Source organism: Pinus tabuliformis, chromosome 4_1 (assembly GCF_031772625.1).
Source record: "Pinus tabuliformis cultivar Carrire ecotype Pingquan chromosome 4_1, CPIR1, whole genome shotgun sequence".
In the NCBI taxonomy this organism is placed as follows: domain Eukaryota; kingdom Viridiplantae; phylum Streptophyta; class Pinopsida; order Pinales; family Pinaceae; genus Pinus; species Pinus tabuliformis.
The window spans coordinates 456774792-456797406 of NC_142303.1; positions in this window are offsets into that span (position 1 = coordinate 456774792).

Below are 22615 nucleotides of genomic sequence, written 5' to 3' on the forward strand. Positions count from 1 at the left end.
ATAAAGCTCGTAAACAGTTATCCGCATTAATAATTGTAAGTAGTTGACCCACATTATAGAAAAAGGGACCACAATTAGTTACAAATTTTCCATAGTTAATAAATAAAGTGGTTAACCCGTTTTATGCAAGGGACCACTAGTAGGTAGGGTTTTGATGTCATAAAACTATAAAGTCTTAGATAGAAAGGGAAGAATCATCGAATCTTATTGTAATTGAGCTCTGCTATGTTGGAGGTTGCCCCTGGAAGAGGCATGTGAACATTGTATTATGCTTCCGTATAATAAAATAACTTTGCAACTTGTATCAATTCATCTGATATTTTTGTGTTTCTAGCAATATTGTTTTGTATTTTTGACATTTTGTTATTCTCGTAGGTTAAGTGCATAACACTTTTGGTAAGCAAAGCAATGTCACGAGGAAATTTGTACAATAAATACTAATTTCAATTTCGTCCCTAAAACATCTACCATATTTTGTGATATAAATCCATTAATATTGTGTACAAATTTTTATGCTTGTATGGTCAATCCTATTGTTGGATTCTTTCTCTCTATGGGAAGCCATCCAGTAATTTATATATGCTTGGATGCAAAATTTTGATTGGATTAACTATTATGGAGAAGAAACAAAAATAGATATGACTTTTAATTACCCACCATACTTCAGTGTATAACTTAGTGACATCAATGCTAACATTTGTGAATGCATAAAAGAGAATCCTGTGACTTTTTGGAGAAAAACCAAGATGTTACCACGAAGTTGTACAAATCCGTTGATTCTCCCACGACGACCTCCATTCCTATTGCTTCAATGAAAGTGTATTCCATTCCTATTGCTTCAATGAAAGTGCATACACTCGTCTTGCCTTGCAAGGGCCTTTTTGTAAAGTCTAAGCATGGTGTTTCAACCCCCAACCATGTCCTTGGTAGGCTATTTATTTCATATTGTTCATACCTATTGCTTCAATGAAAGTGCATACACTCGTCTTCAATCTTAGACCTTGCGGTACTGAACATATGCACAACATGGTCTTGCCTTGCGAGGGCCTTTTTGTAAAGTCTAAGCATGGTGTTTCAACCCCCAACCATGTCCTTGGTAGGCTATTTCTTTCATATTGTTCATATCTACCTTGTTGTTTTTTTGGACGCTCAAATCAATTCTAATAACCAGTATAGATCCCTCTACACAAATCTTTCGTTAGAATGCAAAATTTAAAAAGTTTGCACTTCAACATATTTAATCTTTCTGGAAGGGTGGTGTGTGTGTGTAGATATATATATATATATATATATATATATATATATATATATCATTGTTTAAATTGCATTTTTGAATATATAAATAGAGCTTAATTTCTTGAAAGTGCACTTCCTAGTAATTTGTATCATGTACAGTGCACAACCCTTCAATTGCTTTATATAATGTATACATATTTTTTTTTAATCATATATAATATATACATAGTTAAAATTTCAATATTTATTTAATATGGCATTAAAATATTTTATTTATAGGCTACATTCTTCACATTAAAATTCATTTTCTCTTACTAATATATTTTTAAAATATACATAAAATTACATAATCTTACATACTAAATATATTATTTATAATTTATTTTGAATTTATTATTATTAATAATATTTTTTTAATATTATATATTATTTTTATATTAAAAATTAAATAAATTACACATCTTTATAATATTATAAAGTAATTGATTTTTTCATTTTCAATGACTCTTTTAGTTTAATAATTGAAATATTTTATTATGATAAACATTAAAATTCACAGCAAAAAAATTATAGCCTCCTCCTAAAATAGAGTTTTCATCATCTTGTTTGGAAGCGGAATGCGGCAATGATTGCCAGGAGATTTGGATGAAAAAGATCCTGACATTTTGGGATAGGGTACTGCTTGGATCACTGGAGAGTGGCAAGTCTCGAAATTTAAATGAATTTCGGTCATTGGATAAGTCCGTGGAGTACTTTGGGGTGAAGTTGTAGCTCTCCGAAGGCAAGGCGGTTAAATTTTAAATTCTTTTCAGCCGCGGGAGAGAGCCGATAGTTAAAATCTTAATTCTTGTTTGTTTGAGACATTTATAACGACATTGGTGAATAAATGCTCTTTCTCACATTGAGGACTTGAGCCGTTCACTGAAAATGAGGGTCAAATCTTCATTATTATTTATATGTACACAATCCACGTTAAAACAAAAATACGGAAAAAAGAACATGAATTGCAATCCATTTTGAGTTACATTATCGCAGAGTTTTATGGGGCATTTATTTTGTATGATTTTTATTCATGAATAAGTCCAATATATTGTAATCAAGTTTGGTCAAAATGCTTTATGTCTTAATTAATTTGTAAATTTTAAAAAATTATTTTTAAAGTTTATTAAAGTTTTGGTAAAATTAAATATAAAATTTATTTTTTTAGAATTTGAAAATTATTTTTAGAATTTTTTAAATTTGAATTTGGAATTTTTTTATTGGTGGATGACTAATTTTATGTGATTTAAAATCAAATTTTCAGAATAAAAAAATATTTAAAAAATAAAAAATAAGAAAAAAAACCTAGTGTCCTTATAAATTAATTATTGAAAAAAATCTAAATTTATGGATTTTTCCATAATTAATATTTTCTTAAGAAAAAACAGTTGCCATTAGTGTTTACTAACCATGGAAACAAAATGTTGCATAAAAACCTCTATTCTCAAAGTGTCATTATAAATTAATTATTGAAAAAAATCCAAATTTATGGATTTTTTTTCCATAATTAATATTTTCTTAAGAAAAAAACAGTGGCCATTAGCGTTTACTAACCATGGAAACAAAAAGAAGTGTAAAAACCTTTATTTGCCAAGTGTCATTATAAATTAATTATTGAAAAAAATCCAAATTTATGGATTTTTCCATAATTAATATTTTCTTAACAAAAAAACAGTTGCCATTAGCTTTTACTAACCATGAAAACAAAAAATTGCATATTACACTGATTTTTCCCCTATTGATTTTCATTATTGAATGAACTTGGTTCAATCATTTTCCTCAACAAAACTTACCTATATTATATATTTTCACAATTCAATAATAAATCATGATATAATATAAAAAATAAATCTAAGTCAACACTACAATAAACAAGATTTTCTCTTTTGCCTTGATAATTTTAATCATAATTTAAAAATATAAAATGAAGAAATATTTTTTAGGAATCTTTTGCACTCACACTTAAGCCATTGCGTAACTTAATTTTTTATTTTAATATACTAGACATTGTAATTTTTTATATTAGATATTTTATTACATATGAATTCTTTGCCATGTAATTAAGATGACACGAGATACTTCATATCAGTTTGATTTTTTCCACATAAAAATTCTACTATAGATTATTTATTTGATGTTGAATTAGGATGACTATAAATTTAAGGAGTTGTCTTTAGTGCGACTTTTTGGAGATTCCAGAATCCGGCGGAAAAAATTGAGGTTAAATCTTGATTTGTATTATTTAAAATGGTTTTTTAACTGCATATTTGGATTCAGCACCCTGAAAAACCCCTTGGACGCTTTGATTGTGCAGAAATTAGCTATCAAACTTGCGATTTCAATAAATTACTGCCGGATTTTGACCGGAAAAGCTTCCAAAAAGTCTCTTTAAAGACAACTCCTAAATTTAAAGTTAAATAAATAGTTTGTTATAATAATTAGTTCTAAAAAAATTATTTATTTTATTTATATCATATAAATACATTATTTAATATAAATATATTAGGCATTGTAATTTGTCCTCCTTATTTTGTGGTATCAAAAGTGCACAAGCACATTTCAATAAACTCTTAACTTTTGTAGCAAACAAAAATGTTGGGGCTAATGTTTCATCCAAAATTATCTATGTACCTACCTCTATTTTGCCCCAAGGTTATCTAGTCCATTAATTGCTTTAGTTACTTCCCTTTGTCATATTCAAATGTGTTTTATTATTAGATTTATGAATTTGTTTAAGCATTCAATAATTGCTATTCCCTTTGTCATATTCAAATGTGTTTTATTATTAGATTTATGAATTTGTTTAAGCATTCAATAATTGCTATTCCCTTTGTCATATTCAAATGTGTTTTATTATTAGATTTATGAATTTGTTCAAGCATTCAATAATTGCTATTGATTACTTTTTGCATAAGAGGCAAGTACTAAGCAGCGATGCTGCATATTATACTTGTTTGGTTATGGACATAAATTAGTCCAAATTCATGTTTATTTATGTGTATATGAGTTATGGTGAAGTCTTGACTTTTGAAGAGGCAAATCAATATTGATTTTTTCAAAAACCTACCATGTAAGTATAAGATTTTTTTTCGAGCCTCATTTTTTCACACTTTTCAGATTAGAACATTTAGAATCTAAAAGTAGAAATTTTTCGAATAGAAATAATATAACTAACTCTGGTTTTGTAATAAATAATAATTAAAAAAAAAAATCGAGCCTAAGCAACACTTGTTACGTCGTAAGGCGTGTTGAGAAATGGCAACAAGAAATTTCAGTTTAATTTGTTCTTGAATTAAACTGTGAATTAAATCTGTATTCTATTCTCATAGCAACTTAAAATAGTTAAATTAAGTTTATTAAACTTACTTAACTTAGGAAATTCGAGTTAGAAGTCTTTCAAAAGTCATGTATATGTTCTCCCTAATTTGTAGGAGTCCAGTGTGAGTTAATTGTGAGTTTTAAAATAGAAGACTCAGTTTCATGAGTCAGTTCAGATAAATTAGTTCTCAAACTGATTGAGAGAACTAATAGTGAGTTAACAGTCAATGGTGACACTAATGAACTACACCAGTGCTACTCTAGTTAACTAAATATTTACTCATCAGAAACACATGCATGTCGATTATGAGAAAGACCCAGTTGAGACTAGAGTGCAGGGACAGTGTGCTATTTGTTTTAGATTTTTTTGGGTTACTTCTTGATAGTGCATGCATTCAGGAACTGATCCTTGAGGGATTGCGTTATTTTTAGAGGCTTTATTTCCCTTTAAATAAAAGTTATCCTCCATAGGAATTACACATTGGAATAGAGACTTGGAGAGCTTGTGAAGAGGCTAATGTTTGGCCTTGAGCTTACTTATGAGTTGGAGATTGAATTTGTTGAGTGATGGAATTGTTCTAGAGAGAACAAGCATTGTAATTTCATCTTGATTTTTCAGATTAATACAAAACAGATAGTGGGGTTTTGAGCTGTGGCTTTCCCTGGATATTAATTATGCTATGTGCCTTTGGTTTTCTTCCTCTATTGATTATTGTTTTCTTGATGTTTATGGGTTTCCGTTGTAAATAGTAGACGTAGATTCTTGTCTCTTGCTTTAGCAAATTGCATTAGCTTGTGAATCTACATGATTTTCTACATGGTATCCGAACAAGAGTTTTTTTGGATCGAGAGTTTGCAAAGAAGATTTGAACATTTTTGTGCAAAATTTTCAGAAACAAATTGCAGATCTGGATTCCTTGGGAAAAGATACCCAAATTAAAAAAAAAATGGTCGAATCGGAGTTCGGATGAGGGAGATATCGCTGATTTAAAATTATCTCTTTAGAGGAGATTTCGAAGTTTTGAGTTTCTGGGTTACAGGTCAAATTCGAATTTGTGATACATACTTCAGGATCGACAAATGGCATTCCATGGATTGAGGCTTGAGTATGCCTTAGAAGGCAACTCAAATTTCATAGCCTGGAGGGCTAGGATGGAGGTTGTGTTGGAGGACAATGGCTTGAAGGAATATGTTGAACAAACAATTCCTAAGTCAGCAGCTACTAATGCACAGAACTTGGCAGAGTGGAAGAAGTGTGTGGCGAAGGCAAGGCGGATAATCCTTGAGGGAGTTCGAGATCATATTGTCTCGAGTCTCCATGGAAATGAAGCCCCGCATTATATGTGGAAAACATTAACGGAATTGTATCAGAATAGCAGTGATAAAAGGAAGTTGGCACTGAGCGATGAACTTCGTAAAATCAAGATGGAGAAAGGCGAGACGATTCAAAAGTACTTGACCAAGTTCACTGAATGTCAGGATGAACTTGGAAGTGTTGGAATCACGGTTGCCGAGTAGGATATGGTGAGCCTTTCTCTTCTTGGACTCCCAAAGAGTTGGCATAGTTATCAGGACTCTATCAATGGCCGAGAGAAGCTGCCAGATTGGGAACGACTATGATCAGATTTGATGCAGGATGAGATCAGGAGGAACACCAGGGATGGCTCTTCATCAAAGACTGATGATGAAGAGAACTGTGCCTTAGCGATTAAGGCGAGGAAGGGGAAAGATAAAATTTCTCGTTCCAAACTAGATTCTTATCATGGAGGTAAGAAGAAGGACATGACGAAAGTTAAATGCTTTCATTGTCACAAGATGGGTCACTTTGCTACAAGTTGTCCATTGAAGAAGTCCAAGGAGAAGTTCTCAAGAGGAGCGGCGGGTGAGGCTTTGGCCTCCCAATTTGAATTGGACTTTTCCCTCATTGCATGCATGGTGTCTTCAATGATGGGAATTGTCTAGTACTTAGACAGTGGAGCTTCATTCCACATGATTGGCGACAAAGAGTTATTTAGTGAACTGGAGGAGAAAGATCTCAAGATGCATATCGAGATGGGTGATGACGGTAAGTATAGTGTTACTGGTGTGGGCACTATTACTTTTCAGAGGGATCATGTGACTCCACTCACCTTGAAGAATTTTATGCATGTACCTGGATTGACGAAGAACTTGGTATCCATTGCCATGCTTAAGGATAGAGGCTATGATGTGATCTTTTCGAAAGGAAAGGCATTCCTTCGACACATAGCCACGGGTCAAATAAAGAAGAGAGGGATTCGAGTTCAGAATCTTTATAAGATAAAGGTAGATGATTGTGTTGCTTTGAGTTCAAAAGCAGAAAATGTAGAGCCTCTAACTTGCACTTGATTATCCATCATTACCTGCAGCTTTTCTTCACTTATCCCTCTCTTTTGCTCTATTTTCCGCCCAGATCATTACATTTGATGTCTCTAAGCATGATTAGTTAACTTTGCTTATGTTTTACTGTTGGTTTAGATTTTTGACATATAAACAGAGTTTCCGCAGCTGTTCAGCAATTCCGCAGCTGTTCAGAGATTCCGCAGCCTTTTTGTTGTTTGATATGCTCCACGTGTCTTCTCAAGGAACGAGCCACATGGGCATGTTGGGTTGGATGTACACATGGATTGTATGCTATTGGTTGAGCCAAACCAGTCACGTATGCCCTTGGTCAACGCAGGTATTCCCTCGGTCAAACGGTCAAGTTCTGAACGGTGGCACGGGAGCCGTGAGCAGTTGGGACACGGAACTGTAGCTGGCACCTCTTCCATGCCACGAGGACAGCTAAAGACAGGATCCAAGCATAGATTTGTCTCCCATGATGACCGTTTCCCTTAAAAGTGCACGGATTTACCTACGTGTTTGCTGCACAAGCTAGTTAGCTATGACTGCGTGTTGCTGCGTAGTTAATAGGGTAGGCTGTAGTTGCTTAGTTCACGCAGAGAGTAGTTGCCTCTGTGCTTATAAATAAGAGTGTGCCAACGCTTGTAGATTAGCTTCTGATTATTGTAATTGCTGCGCTGATTCTGTTGTAAAAACTCTGTTTTAGAAGGCTGTTCCTACAGCACTTTCCACTGTATTTTTGACATGCTGTTTTTATAAAGAGAAGACTGTTCTGTTCACCTTTTCGTAGCTGATCTTCTAAGTTGGTTGCGTGGATGGAGGGCCCCCATCTATGACAACCCGTGTACATAGTGTTTGGTTTCATTTTCATGCTTTCAGCAATCTTTATTTCTTTTATCATGTATGATAGTGTACCATTTGATCTTATGTCATTTCATTTCCAGCCTTTATTTTAAACTGATCAGTATTGTTCTTTTGCAGGTTTTTAACCCGGGATTATTTTTTGTCTTTGTGTATTTGCTTTATATCTGATGGTATTTTCAGTTGACAGATTCAAAGTTGCTGCCTTTACTCTATTTTTCATAGCTGATTTCTAGTTTAGTTTCTCAAAGTTGTATGTTAACATATTGATGGTCTCTTTATCATAAATTGTTCATCTTTTAGAGATCAGAATACTAATAAATTACAGCTGGCTTTGAGTACTTTTTAGACTAATCTTTAACTACTTTCTAATCGTGCTTTACATAGTACCATATGTTGGAAGCAGAGAGTTAGGAAGAGCTGAACATTATAACTAGTCTTTAAAGTAGATTTTTCTCATTTTTGATCACTTTTTAAACTCATCTCTAACTACTTCCTAATCGTGTTTTACATAGTACCATATGTTGAAAGCAGAGAGTTAGGAAGAGATAAACATTATCATTGGTTTTTAAAGTGGTTTTCTTACCTTTTTATTTGCAGCAGCATGAATGGTGTCTAGTGCCATTAGAAAGTGGTTCTTTGCTTTCAGTTCATTTCAAGTTATTTATTTCTTTCAAGCTTTTTCTTTGCAAAGTTTAGAAGGTAGTTAGAAATCACCTGTAACACACACTCACTCATCTAGAAATCACCTTACACACACACTCACTCATCTGTTTATAAAATCTCCATTCCATCTTAGGAAGATAAATTGACCACAAACAACACCCCCAAACGACAAAAAGATCTAAGCGGTTGCTTAAGTACATATAGTACACCTTCACTTCATCAGCTTACGAGCCCCGGGTTGACAATTAATGACATCAATTTAGAAACACTAAATTGACTAAACATTTTGGCGCCGTTGCCGGGGAAGTGAAATTAAGTAGCCATATTCTTAGAAAAAAAAACATAAAAATTTCAAGGAAAGAAGTTGATAACCTATCAAAGTATGCTCTCCTCTTGCACTGCAAGGTGATCTGGAGGATCAGAAAAGAGAAAGTTATTGATTTGGTAGTTTCTTGAGTATGCTCTCTTCTTGCACCTAGAGTGAACTGGAAGATCAGAAAAAGAACTATTAACTTGACTTGAAGAAAATAATAAAAAATGACATGCATAGAGCTAGAGATTCTAGGGGAAGGTTTTTAGCTAGAGCTCGAAGTTCAATTTTTACAAGTCCATCTGCTTCAAGGGATAGACAAGAGACGCCTCCCTTATCTCCAACCGACACTCCTAGTCCTAGAATTCCTGCAATTCAAAGAGCCAAGAGTTGACTCTCCTACACCTTCTATTGAATTTGAACCAGGAAGAGACTCTTCTCTTTCTCCTACAGAAAGACCAATTGTAATTGAGGAAGTGGAATCATCTGAAGAAGAAGGAGAAATCTCTTCTCATTCACCTTTTGTAGAGGAACCAGAAGATTTTGAAATCCCTAGGAGAACCATCATGGCAGAGGAAGAAGGAGGTGGTAGAGGTAGAGGTAGAGGTAGAGGAGGAGGAGGAAACAACAACAATAATGGAGGTAGAGGTCCCCTTGGAGGAGGAAATAGAGATGGGGATAATTCATTTGGGTTTCCCATTGTTAATGAGGATTCCCGAGCCACTATGAAAAACATATCACCATCTGTCCTCCCAAATTTCCATGGGTTAAGAACTGAGGACCCTGAAACATTTTTATTTGAGTTTGAAGTGGTGTGTCGAACTTATGACTACCTAGATGACTCTCAGAAACTCAAATTGTTCCCTTCAACACTGAAGGATCAAGCCTTGAAATGGTTCATGGGGTTACTCACTCAATCCATTAGGTCTTGGGATGAAATGAAACAAACATTTTTGGATAGGTATTTGGACTATTGTATGCCTACTAATCACAAGGACGAGGTTTTTAAAATGATACAAAGAGAAGATGAGAGCTTAGAAGATTTACTTGAAAGATTTCAATATAACTTGAAAAGAGCAAAAATGAGTAGCTTGGATGAAGAGACCTTAAAAGCCCTCTTATTAAAAGCCATTAGGGATGAATGGATAGATATCTTAAACATGATGGGGAAAGGGGATATTTCTCAACTTTCACTCAATGATATAGCAGAACTTTGTATCCATCTCTCAAGAGGCAAATCAAAAACTCAAAAAGGGCCTAGAGATCCTTCTCTCCTTAGAGCAAATAAATCTGCAATAGGATCAGTAAGTAGGGCTGAAATCGGCAATATGCTTGATGAATTTAAAACTGACATCTTAGGGAGTCTTAGTGAACAACTAGATACCCTTAAGATTCACAATAAACAAAAAGCAGAAGCTGAGGCTTTGGCCATTTTTTGCCCGAAATGTAGAAAGAAACATGCTTTAAGGGAATGTCCCTTGGACACACACGTTGTAGAAACATGTGTAATTTGCTCAGAAACTCATGAGACTAAGGATTGTCCTTCAATACCTGGCCTCAAAGCAGTCTCTCAAGAGGATCCAAGTACACTTGAATCTCTCTGTTTTATTGCAAGGAGACCTTGGCAAGGGCAACAGAATCAAGGGTTTAACAACTCTATGAATTCTCAATCCCAACCAAATTGGAATCCTTGGCAACAACCTTGGCCTCAACCTCAAAATGCTTTTCAAGCATGGATGCAAAGCATGCAAAATCATTATGGGAGATTTGCTCAATTCTATCAATATCCTCCATCATTTCAGAATCAGCAGGCTCCACAACTTCCAAATCAAGGTCAACAACTATCATTGCCATACCCTCAACAACAACAACCTCCTCCACAAAATCAAAATTCTCAACTATCGCTTCAATCCCAGCAGAAATCAAATCAACTTCCCTCTCAGCCATTACCAAATCCAAATAATAGGAACCCTCAAAATGCTTACATGATGGAAGGTCAACCATCTCCTACCTATATGGTTGTTCCTCTCAATGAAGTACAACTCAGATCAGGTAGAATCTTAGATCAACCTTCCACAAGTGTTCAACAACCAAGCATTTCTGAGGAAGAATCTCTCAAAGTCAATAAGGGTTCTGAAGTATCACTTCAAAACCAAAATATCCAAAAAGAAAAAGAAAAAGAATCAACCTCTACAACTCCCATAGTTGAGCAACCTACACCTTTAGCTACACCTCCTTTTCCTGAAAGATTACAAATTGACAAAGGAGTGGAAAAGCAAATATGGGTGCCTGACTATAGTTTTCTAGATGAATTGAAGAATGTCTGTATCAAGATCCCCTTGTTACAAGCCATTAAGGAAATTCCCATTCTAGCGAAGACAATAAAGGAGTTGAGTTTGAAGAAAACAGGAAAGAAAACCAGAGATACCAAAAGGATACATCTAGTTGGAAAAATTGCAGACATAATGATGGGTAAGATTACCATGCAAAAATATGTGGACCCCGGTAGCCCTATTGTCAAGACTCATATTAATGGGGTTGAAATCCCAAATACTTTGATTGACTTAGGAGCCGCTATCAACATCATGAGTAGGCAGACCATGGATCAGTTAAAGCTTCCTAACCTTCTCTTTACACCTACTTTACTGCAGCTTGCAGATAGATCAATCATTAAACCTGATGGTGTATTGGAAGACATTCCAGTCTCCCTAGATTCTTGGGAATATCCAGTTGATTTTATGATTTTAACTCCCAAGAACAATCTAGGAGGACATCCTCTTATTTTAGGAAGACCTTGGCTGGCCACAGCTGATGCTTTCATAAGTTGTAGGTCTGGGGATATGTATATATCAGATGGTAATTCCACCAAGAAATTCAACTTGTATCCTCCAGCAAAGGCAATAACGGAAATAGGAGAAGATGAGTGGGTTGATGATGAGGATACTATTCAACCTGTTCTAACCATCTCTGAGATCAGTGAGGATAGTCAAATTCTAAATACATTAGAAAATTTTGAAATACCTTTAGAATATGACTCTACACAGTTTCAGTTAGATGCAGACATTGAATATCTCTCCTCTAGACAGATGTCTCTCTTCTCAATGGAATAGTTTGGTAGTTCTACAGTTGAAATCCTTCCAGCAAAACCATTGAACATTAACAAAAACTTGGAAAGACCACAACAAGAAGAATTAACTAAACTGTTGCAAAAACATTCCACTGCATTTGCATGGGAATACACTGACATGAAAGGAATCGATCCTAAGACTTGTATTCATCACATCTATATTGAGGAAAACAGTAGACCAATCAGACAACCTCAAAGGAGGATGAATCCAAACCTTAGGGAAATCGTGAAAGAAGAACTCCAGAAATTGCTCAAGGTAAACTTCATTTACCCCATTTCAGATAGCCAATGGGTTTCTCCCTTGGTTATAGTGCCCAAAAAGAATGGAAAATGGAGAGTTTGCATTGATTATCGAGAATTGAACAAGGCAACCTTAAAGGATCATTTCCCTCTACCTTTTATTGATCAGGTACTAGACACTTTAGCAGGTAAAAAGTATTTCTCATTCCTGGATGGTTTTAGTGGGTATAATCAAATTCAGGTAGCACCTGAAGATCAAGACAAAACCACATTCACTTGTCCTTGGGGAACTTTTGCCTACCGAGTACTCCCTTTTGGATTGTGCAATGCACCCGCTACATTTCAAAGGGTTGTCCTAGGAATCTTTTCAGATCTGATTCATGATTGTGTAGAGGTATACATGGACGATTTCACAGTTTATGGTAATACATTTGAAGAAGCTTTGGAAAATTTGGAAAAAGTACTGATAAGATGTAAGGAAACAAATCTTTCTTTAAGTCATGAGAAGTGTTTTATGATGTTTACTGAAGGGATTGTTTTAGGACATCATATTTCAGGAGATGGGATTAAGGTTGATAGATCCAAAGTGGAAGTCATCTCTAAGTTACCTGTTCCAAATTGCCAGAAAGATGTTAGAATTTTTCTTGGGTTTACTGGATATTACAGAAGATTTATTGAAAACTTCACTAAGATAGCATCTCCTCTTTTCAAATTGCTTACCAAAGACTGTGAGTTCAAATGGGATCTTGAGTGTCAATCTGCCTTTGAAGGGATTAAACGAGAGTTGATGACACCCCATAACCCTCAACAGAATGGGGTTGCCGAGAGGAAGAACATGAGCATAGTAGGGGCAGCAATGGCGATGTTGCATGATTAGGACCTACCACTACACTTGTGGGCTGAGGCATGGAACACAACAGTTTATGTTCAGAACCATAGCCCACATTGGATACTTGAGATGAAGACACCAGAGGAGGCTTATTCTGGTAAGAGGCCAGATGTTGGTCACTTCAGTATTTTTGGGTCATCGGTTTATTGCCATGTGACCAAAGATGCACGGAAGAAGCTTGAGCCAATAGCAGAGTTGGGGATCTTTGTGGGGTACACTGGTACACCCCACAATTATCGAGTGTACATGCCGACCAGACGGATGACAGTGGTTCACAGGGATATCAAGTTCAGTGAGGAGAAGGCCATGCGAGTATCCCTTGAGAGGGAGCTTGATCTACATGTGGATGAGGAGCTTTTAGCTCCTAAGGTTGAGGGGCCTCATATTGATGTGGAGCAGCCACATGCAGAGGTTCAGAGAGTGGACACATCCACTCAGGGAGAGTCTTCTAGAGAGGGAAGAAAGCGCACTAGAGAGGCTGACATATTGTTGGATGATGCGAGGGAGAATGTGGGAGCACCCTCTTCTTAGCGCAGACAGAGGAGGTCACCAGAGAAGTACACTGGATACATGGCACTTATGGGTGCATGTGTTGTGACAGAGCCATCTTCCTTTTAGGAAGCAGTGCAGCAGCCAGTTTGGGTTGATGCAATGCTGGAGGAGTATGACTCCATAGTTCAAAACAGTATTTGAGATTTGGTCCCGAGACCGGAGGACAAGTCATTTTTGAGCTGCCGTTGTCTTTACAAGGTAAATAAATCTGCAGATGGTAGTGTGGAGAAGCATAAGGCCAGATTTGTGGCTCGTGGCTTTTCATAGGTAGAGGGGATTGACTATGATGAGACCTTTGCTCCTGTTACAAGGTACTCGTCAATTAGATCTATTTTGGCACTATCAGCACAGATGGGTTGGAAGATCCATCAGATGGATGTGAAGACTGCCTTCGTCAATGGCATGATTGAGGAAGAGGTGTATATAGAGCATCCCGAAGGTTTTGAAACCTTTGACCGTGAGTCGCATGTGTTCCGACTCAAGAGAGTGTTGTATGGGCTAAAGAAAGCACCCCGTGCTTGGTACACCAGGATAGATAGCTACTTCACTGGGTTGGTTTTCACGAAGAGTGAAGCAAATGCGAACCTGTATCACATAGTGGTGGAAGGTAAGTTGTTGATCATTGTACTTTATGTAGATGATCCCATACTGACAGGTGATGAGAAGCGCATCAAATACTGCAAGGAGGACCTTGTAAGAGAGTTTGAGATGAAGGACATGGGGATCATGCATTACTTTCTTGGCATGGAGGTATGGCAGGGAGATGGGGAGTTGTTTGTATCTCAGGGAAAGTATGCCAACGAGATACTCAAGTGATTCCGCATGGAGAGCAGTGAACCCATGGAGACTCCTCTAGTTGGTAATTGGAGGAAGGAGGATGCTACTTTAGGGGAAGTAGTGGAAGCTACTATTTACAGGCAAATTGTGGGTTCACTGATGTAGTTGGTGAACATACAACCGAATATGTGCTATGCAGTTAACCAACTTAGTCAAGCGATGGTTAGGCCTACCAATCTGTATTGGAAGGCGGCAAAGCATGTATTGAGGTACCTCAAAGGCACTACTCAGTTTGGGTTATGGTACATACAGACAGAGGGAGTGAAGCTTCAAGGCCTCACCAATGTAGATTGGGCAGGGAGTCCATCCGATAGGAAGAGCACATTAGGAAGGATCTTTAGTATTGGGTTAGTGGTAGTTTCTTGATACAGTAGGAAACATAGATCAGTTGCACTTAGTTCGGTAGAGGTAAAGTACATGGCTGCAAGTCAGGCAACATGTGAGGCTATCTAGATGAGGAAGATCCTGGCAGGTTTGTTTGGTCAGCAGATGGATCCGCCAGTGATTTATTGTGATAATCAGAGTTGTATCAAACTCTCTGAAAATCCAGTCTTTCATGATCAGTCCAAGCATATTGATATCTGGTATCATCATCTCGGAGATTTTGTATTGAGGCGGATCATGTTGTTAGATTACATTCCCACGGAGGAGAAAGATGTTGACATCTTGACAAAGGCATTGTCAAGATGTAAATTTGAGTTTCACAGAGACAAGATTGGGGTAGTTGATAATCCCTTTCTTGTTAAGAGGGAGTGTTGATAAATGGAAACAAGAAATTCCAGTTTAATTTGTCCTTGAATTAAACTATGAATTAAATTCGAATTCTATTCTCATAGCAACTTAAAATAGTTAAATTAAGTTTATTAAACTTACTTAACTTAGGGAATTCGAGTTGGAAGTTTTTTGGAAGTCATGTATATGTCCTCCCTACTTTGTAGGAGTCCAGTGTGAGTTAATTGTGAGTTGTAAAATAGAAGACTCAGTTTCATGAGTTAGTTCAGTTAAATTAGTTCTCAAACTGATTGAGAGAAATAATAGTGAGTTAACAGTCAGTGGTGACACTAATGAACTCCACCAGTGCTACTCTAGCTAACTGAATATTTACTCATCGGAAACTCATGCATGTCGATTCTGAGAAATACCCAGTTGAGACTAGAGTGTAGGGACAATGTGCTATTTGTTTTAGATTTTTCTGAGTTGCATTGATAGTGCATGCATTCAGGAACTGATCCTTGAGGGATTGCATTATTTTTAGAGGCTTTATTTCCCTTTAAATTCAAGCTATCCTCCATAGGTATTACACATTGGCATAGAGACTTGGAGAGCTTGTGAAGAGGCTAAGATTTGGCCTTGAGATTTCTTATGAGTTGGAGATTGAATTTGTTGAGTGTTGGGATTATTCTAGAGAGAACAAGAATTGTAATTTCATCTTGATATTCTGGATTAATACAAAACAGATAGTGGGGTTTTGAGTTGTGGCCTTCCCCGGATATTAATTGTGTTATGTGCCTTTGATTCTCTTCCTCTATTGATTATTGTTTTCTCGATGTTTATGGGCTTCCGCTGTAAAGAGTAGAAGTAGATTCTTGTCTCTTGCTTTAGCAAATTGCATTATCTTGTGAATCTACAGGTTTTTCTACAAGGTGTTCCTTTGGGGAAAACTCCCCGATCTACCATTATGCACCACTTTGCACTGTCAAATCCATTGTTAGACGATTGAACAATGGTATGCTGTCGGATTGATTTCCTGAGAAAACTGCAGAGCCTCGATCACATTTTACAGTTTCAATTGAATGAGGAAAATCCCTTTGCATTTGTGTTTTCATTTTGTAGAGGAAAAATATTCTCCTAGGGTTTCTGACAGTTGGATCCTGCCAATAAGCTCATGCAATGGACTAGAGACAAGATCAAAACCCCCCGCAACAACACCATCTCGAAGCTCGAAGGCATGACCTGCAATAATTAGAGGGTTTTTAAGCTCAGACTCGTGGGATTTGGCCTCGACGAAACAATGTCTCCTTTCATGTCCAACTGGAGATCGTAGGGTCCTTTGGAAATTGAGTAGATTTTTTACTCTGTCTCGCCTGCATCCTCCTCATTAAATAGTAGGGAAGCCCTTTAACACTCGACAACATTAATCTTGTTCTGTGTTTCATAATCTGTAGAAATTTCACCTGTAGAACAAACTGATATATGCAATGTCCTAAAGCATAATACTTGTTCTACTTCTACAAAACATTAAGCGGAATCATAATCGAATTCATGAGCAACATCAAGTAGAAACATGCATAATTGATCAAGAGAATTAATCACACATAACACAAGATATATCCAAGGGAAAGCACTAGCATAAAACCCGAACCATGTATTATCAACCAAGTGGAAATCCTCTTCACAATACAAAAAGAATTAGCTCTCAAGCTATTCAGTTATCAATGAACTATGAATATATGAAGATATGTCTCATGAACCAACCAATCCCTATTTATATAGGCTTTACCTATGGTCCTTGCGTAGTTTGCTTAGGAAATAATAGCAAAAGCATACGCTATTAATTCCAAATATACCAAATTAACCAATGGTCCAACTACGCAATCCTTGAGGACACTAGTTCCTCAACTATGCAAAAACTACTTACTAGAAATAATCAAGCATTTGATAGTACATTGTCCCACACCTGATCTCAACTGGGTCTTTGACAGAACTGACATGCAACAGTTATCCATGAGTGAATCCTCAGTTATCTAAAATAATAGTTGTCACATGCATGCAAGCATTAACAAACTATATTTTATTATTTTAACAATTTATTAAAATAATCTAACTGGACTTGACTAGTTAGAACTAAGTCAATTGATTCTCTCATTATAGAACTCATACTTATTCCCTCAATCAGTGGAGGAAATTAAGGATAAATTCCTCAATCAGTGGGACAACTCATGTGCATGCTCACAAAGACTTCAAATTCGAATTTCCTCAACTAATTAACTCAATTGAATTAATTAATTAATATTTCCAACTGCTGTTAAGACCAAAATTAATTTTACTTCCTATAGATAGACTAGAGACTGCTATAAATAGGAAGGGACCCAGAAATGCTATTTTTAGAACTTTCTATTTTTAGCAGTTTCACCTCTCACCCAATGTGGCCAATGACCTCATTGGCCAAACTGCTATTTTTAGTAGGTCTATTTTTAGCACATTCTAAATTTAGCATTTCTTGTTGCACACTTTTCAACATAATCTCTGCATATTATTTATGATTTTTTTGCTTATGGAATCCATTATTTAATTATATATACTAGTTGTTTCCTTTGTCATGATCGAATCCCATGGCCTTTGTGGAATGCATGAAAGTTTTACATCTAATAGACGGGCCCGCGTACATAGAGGGAAACCTGCGTAATGAAGCCGAGATTGTTCTGCACTACTTGGCGTTGAATTGGGACGATGTTGTGGACGCAAAGAGTTTGGAAATCACGCCTCTTAAGGGCACCATAACAAACGAGGTCTTTCAATGTAATTGGAAGACAAGGAAGGGGACAAATCTTAGGAAGGCCCTGGTTTGAATCTATGGAGAGGTCGTGGATTTGTTCTTCAATAGGGAAGACGAGATTCGAACATTCCAGTGCATGTCAAGGCTCGAGAAAGGGCCATGTCTACTAGGCCAGTTCCCTGAGGGTCTTATCGAGGAGTTTCTCAATGCAAATGTAATTTAATTTATTCAATTCTTTGTCTAGAATTGCTGGTGTTTTAATTGGTATTTTTTCTCTGCTCAAATTTAGCTGTAAAATGCATCTTTTCATTTCTTGTTCTCAGAAATTTAAATGTTGTTGAATGTTGTTTTTAATTCTTCTGGTTAATATCTCCTTGGATGGCTTCTGGGATTATTGAGAAGGGGACAGACTCTACCCAAATAACTTGTTTGGACTTTATTTATCCTAGATGGTTAGCTTGTTGGGCTAGCCAAGATCTACAAAGCAAATGACAAGCATGAAAGGGAAACATTTTAAATGTAGTCTACTGATGAGTTGCTAAAGGGTCCCTAGATTGTCTGCAAAACACTATGGTTGAGAACCCATAAGAAAAGGAAAGGAATGTTACTGGTTCATACTTACATGGGAGAAATAAACTTGTATGGCCTAATTAAACCCAGAGTTGTATGACCATCACAAATTTTGATGCCATGAAACATATAGTTGTGGTTAACATGGAATAACTTTTACAAAGGTCTCGAGAGGATTATGAAAAGGCTAGATTGAGCTATGCTCTCCAGGAAAAAATCCTTTTATTTCAACTTTGCGAGAGAGAGGCCCATAAAATTCCTAGGGGAGGCCACACTATTAGCCCATCAAAACATTTGTTTCCCTGTTTCCCTATTTCCCTAGGAAGGGATGTACAAGAAAATGAGAATGCACAATATCTTGAACGTTTCACATCTAAACAATATAAGTTGTATAGCTTGTGAAAGAAAAGCAAAATTTGTTATGCAGGTTGAAGGGCGATGGAGATTGGGATCATCTAGTGGGGGGATGCCATTTACTAGCCACACGCCTTTCCAAGGGGCCATAGGTGCCAAATTGCCAATGTTCATCAAAATCATAGTCAGATCGTTAATGACTTGGAATACATATCCCAAATCCTACAAAACAACCCTTGTGATGTTGGAAAATAGGCTTGGATGACCAGACTTAGGAAATTATGGGATGAAGTTTTTTGGGCCAAAGGAGCCCAGATCAAAGCTCACTTGCACTCAGTGAACACTAAAGATTGATGAGCTAAATATTTTTCATTGCGTTGGAAAATAAGGACACCAGGGGAAATTTTTGCACTTAATACAATGAAAAAATGGTTTACTTGCCAAAGAAGAGATTGAAAACAAGTTTTTTTAGTCATTACAAGTTAGTTTTCAATCCCAAAAAACAAAGGAGCATAAGATAGGTAGAGATGCTTAGACAAATTCATTCCAACCCTCTCGAACAGGTTGATGAAGAACAATTCTTGGCTTCATTGTGAAATCCAAGAACATTGTTGGAGTTCGGGTGTATACAGGGGACTTAATGCCCAAAGCTTCTCCAGCTATAACAACTTCTCTAACACCATCTTTCTCAACCTTTGGTATGTATTTACCTTCCAATTCTTGATATGCAGGTTCAATCCTCTACAGAATACCAATGCCTTGTAAGTCGACAACTGAATTAGAAATAAATTATCTTAAATAAATTATCCTGTAAGTTATTTGACAAAGTTGGCTCTCAAATAAAAAAATAACGAGTTCAAGCCCCCACACAAACCATAAAACATTCTAAATGGAACTGGTTTTAATCAATTGTGATGTTATAAGTCCCTTCCCATCAAGAAATTTACGCAGAGCATGACAGTAAGCATGATTATTGAAATAATCCAGTCACCAACAAAATGTATTGGTGCTTGCCGCATGCATTTCATAGTAGACTATACCCCTTCCAGTTGTAAATTGACTTGCCTTCTAAAACATAGACAAATTCATTCCAACCCTCTGGAGCAGGTTGATGAAGAACAACACTTGGCTTCATTGTGAAATCTAAGAACATTGTTGGAGTTCGGGTGTATACAGGGGACTTAATGCCCAAAGCTTCTCCAGCTATAACAACTGCTCTAACACCATGTTTCTCAACCTTTGGTATGTCTTTACCTTCCAATTATTGATATGCAGGTTCAATCCTATACAGAAAACAAATGCCTTGTCAGTCAATAACTGAATTAGAAATAAATTATCTTAAATAAATTATCCTGTAAGTTATTTGACAAAGTTGGCTCTCAAATAAACAAATAACAAGTTCAAGCCCCCACAAAAACCATCAAACATTCTAAATGGAACTGGTTTTAATCAACTGTGATGTTATAAAGTCCCTTCCCATCAAGAAATTTAAGCAGAGCATGACAATAAGCATGATTATTGAAATAATCCAGTAACCAACAAAATGTATTGGTGCTTGCCCCATGCATTTCACAGTGGACTATACCTCTTCCAGCTGTCATCCACTACACAACCCAATAAATTTTTACTCAGAACATTATCACAGATTCCAATGACCTAGACCTAATACTCACTGCTCACATCAATCCTTGTTGACCTTAAAGGAAAGTTCATCAAAAGCACAAGAGAATGAAAATTGTCTAACCTGCAGATCACCAACTTTGATGGTACCCTTGTGTCCTGCAAAATCTTGATGTGTAAAATATCCCTACAGACAAACCATGTCCTGTAAGTTATTTGACAAAGTTGGCTCCCAAATAAATAAATAACGGGTTCAAGCCCCCACAAAAATCATCAAACATTCTAAAAGGAACCAATTTTAGTCAACTGTGATGTTATAAAGTCCTTTCCCATCATGAAATTTAAGCACAACACTACAGTAAACATGATTATTGAAATAATCTAGTCACCAAAAAAATGTATTGGTGCTTGTCCCATCCGCGCTTGCCCCATCTGCTTAATGTAGAAGGCAACCATTTCCTCTTCCAAAATAGATAGAAGAAAATATATCCATGTCTGATAAATAAACAGTTGAATCCATGAAAGGCCCAAGTATTGGCAGATGAAGCTTATGTAAGATGGGTTTACCTTGAGCATACATGTGATAGTCTCAAAACCTGAACAACATAAGGAAGGAAGAAAAGGACCTAGTCTTCCATAAGATACTACACACCCAATGGAAAAATCAAAGTGTTATTGAGTTTTTAAGTAGGAAAAAGATTGTACCTCTCTGAGGATGGTCCGAAAAGACAACAGGAGGAACTACAAGCCAAATGAAATTCACCATTAAACAGATAGTTCTCTTGACAAACCACATTAGAAAAATGACAAAAATTCAACTCAAAATCGACAGCTTATGTTCTGATTTGATCAAGACCCATCGTCTCTATTGTAACCCAACTGTAGCCCAAGAAAGTTCAGAGGAATTTCTTACACGAGAAGGGCAAGAGTTCGAATCTCATCATCTGCTTGCTAAGCGAATTGGGTTCAATTAATTGCAAATTCCTCAAATAAAAAAACTAACCTAGAAATTCATCCAACGGAAGGAAAGGATCCAAATATGCAAATATGCAATGCTAAAATTTTCCAATGTTGCATTAAGAATTTGATCCGGCTTTAGAAATACTCCAAAGGATTGGCATGGGGAGCTACCAGACTTATAATCTCACAAGCAATTTTTAGCAATCCTTGAACATTATGCACCACATATGCAATGGCCATACGTAGGAAAAACAATTTACCTTTTACCAGAAGAGCTTGGGGAGATCTTGGAGCTGTTATGCAAAGAAAAAATGGGTTGAGCATGTAATTTTTCACAGTTAGTCATTATGTTGCTTGAACTTTCTGGAAATAAAATATGTAAAAACATGTGAAATGTCCAAAAAAATTTGGGCAGTTTGTACCCAGAAAGCTCAAACAACAAGTGGTTTTTCTGAAAATAAATATACCACTTTGTAGTTGTTAGAAATGAAAGATGTTCCATGGTCAGATGGCACAATATGCAAAAAATATTGCAAATAATCGAAAGAACAAGTTATCAATAACAGATAAATGCGGTAAAAGATTCCAATTTTCCATTGGTAACCAGCATACTCGCAAGTACGGTGGAGGAAAATTCAAATTTATGGGCTAGTTTAGTGCATCATTTTAAGACTGTTGTCTGCTAATGCAAATAGATAAGAAAAATCACAAAATATTGTTCTAAACCTATGACATGAAGCATCAAATTTAAGAACAATAGTTTGGTTAGAGCACCAATATTTTTGACCAATGTAAAATGATAAACAAATTCACGAAATACTTTTCTAATCCTATGAAATGAAGCATCAAATTTAAGTGAAAGAGTTTGGTTTGAGCAACAATATTTTTGACCAGTGTAAAATGATAATCAATTTAAATATATTTGATACATCCAATACCAAATCTTTCTACTGAAATGGAACAAGCTTAATTGATAAAAATTTAAACAACAGATAGTAGAACAAGAAATATGATATTGTTGACAAAATGTTTTAGAAAAGCGTTGCAACTAGATAAAAAAACACATAACATCTTAGAGGAGAGGATGGAAAATGTTGCCTTTAAAGGGCAAAAGCATCACAAAGAAGCGTGAGGCAACTCTGAATCTGCAATTGAATAATAACTGGATAGAAAAGTTTG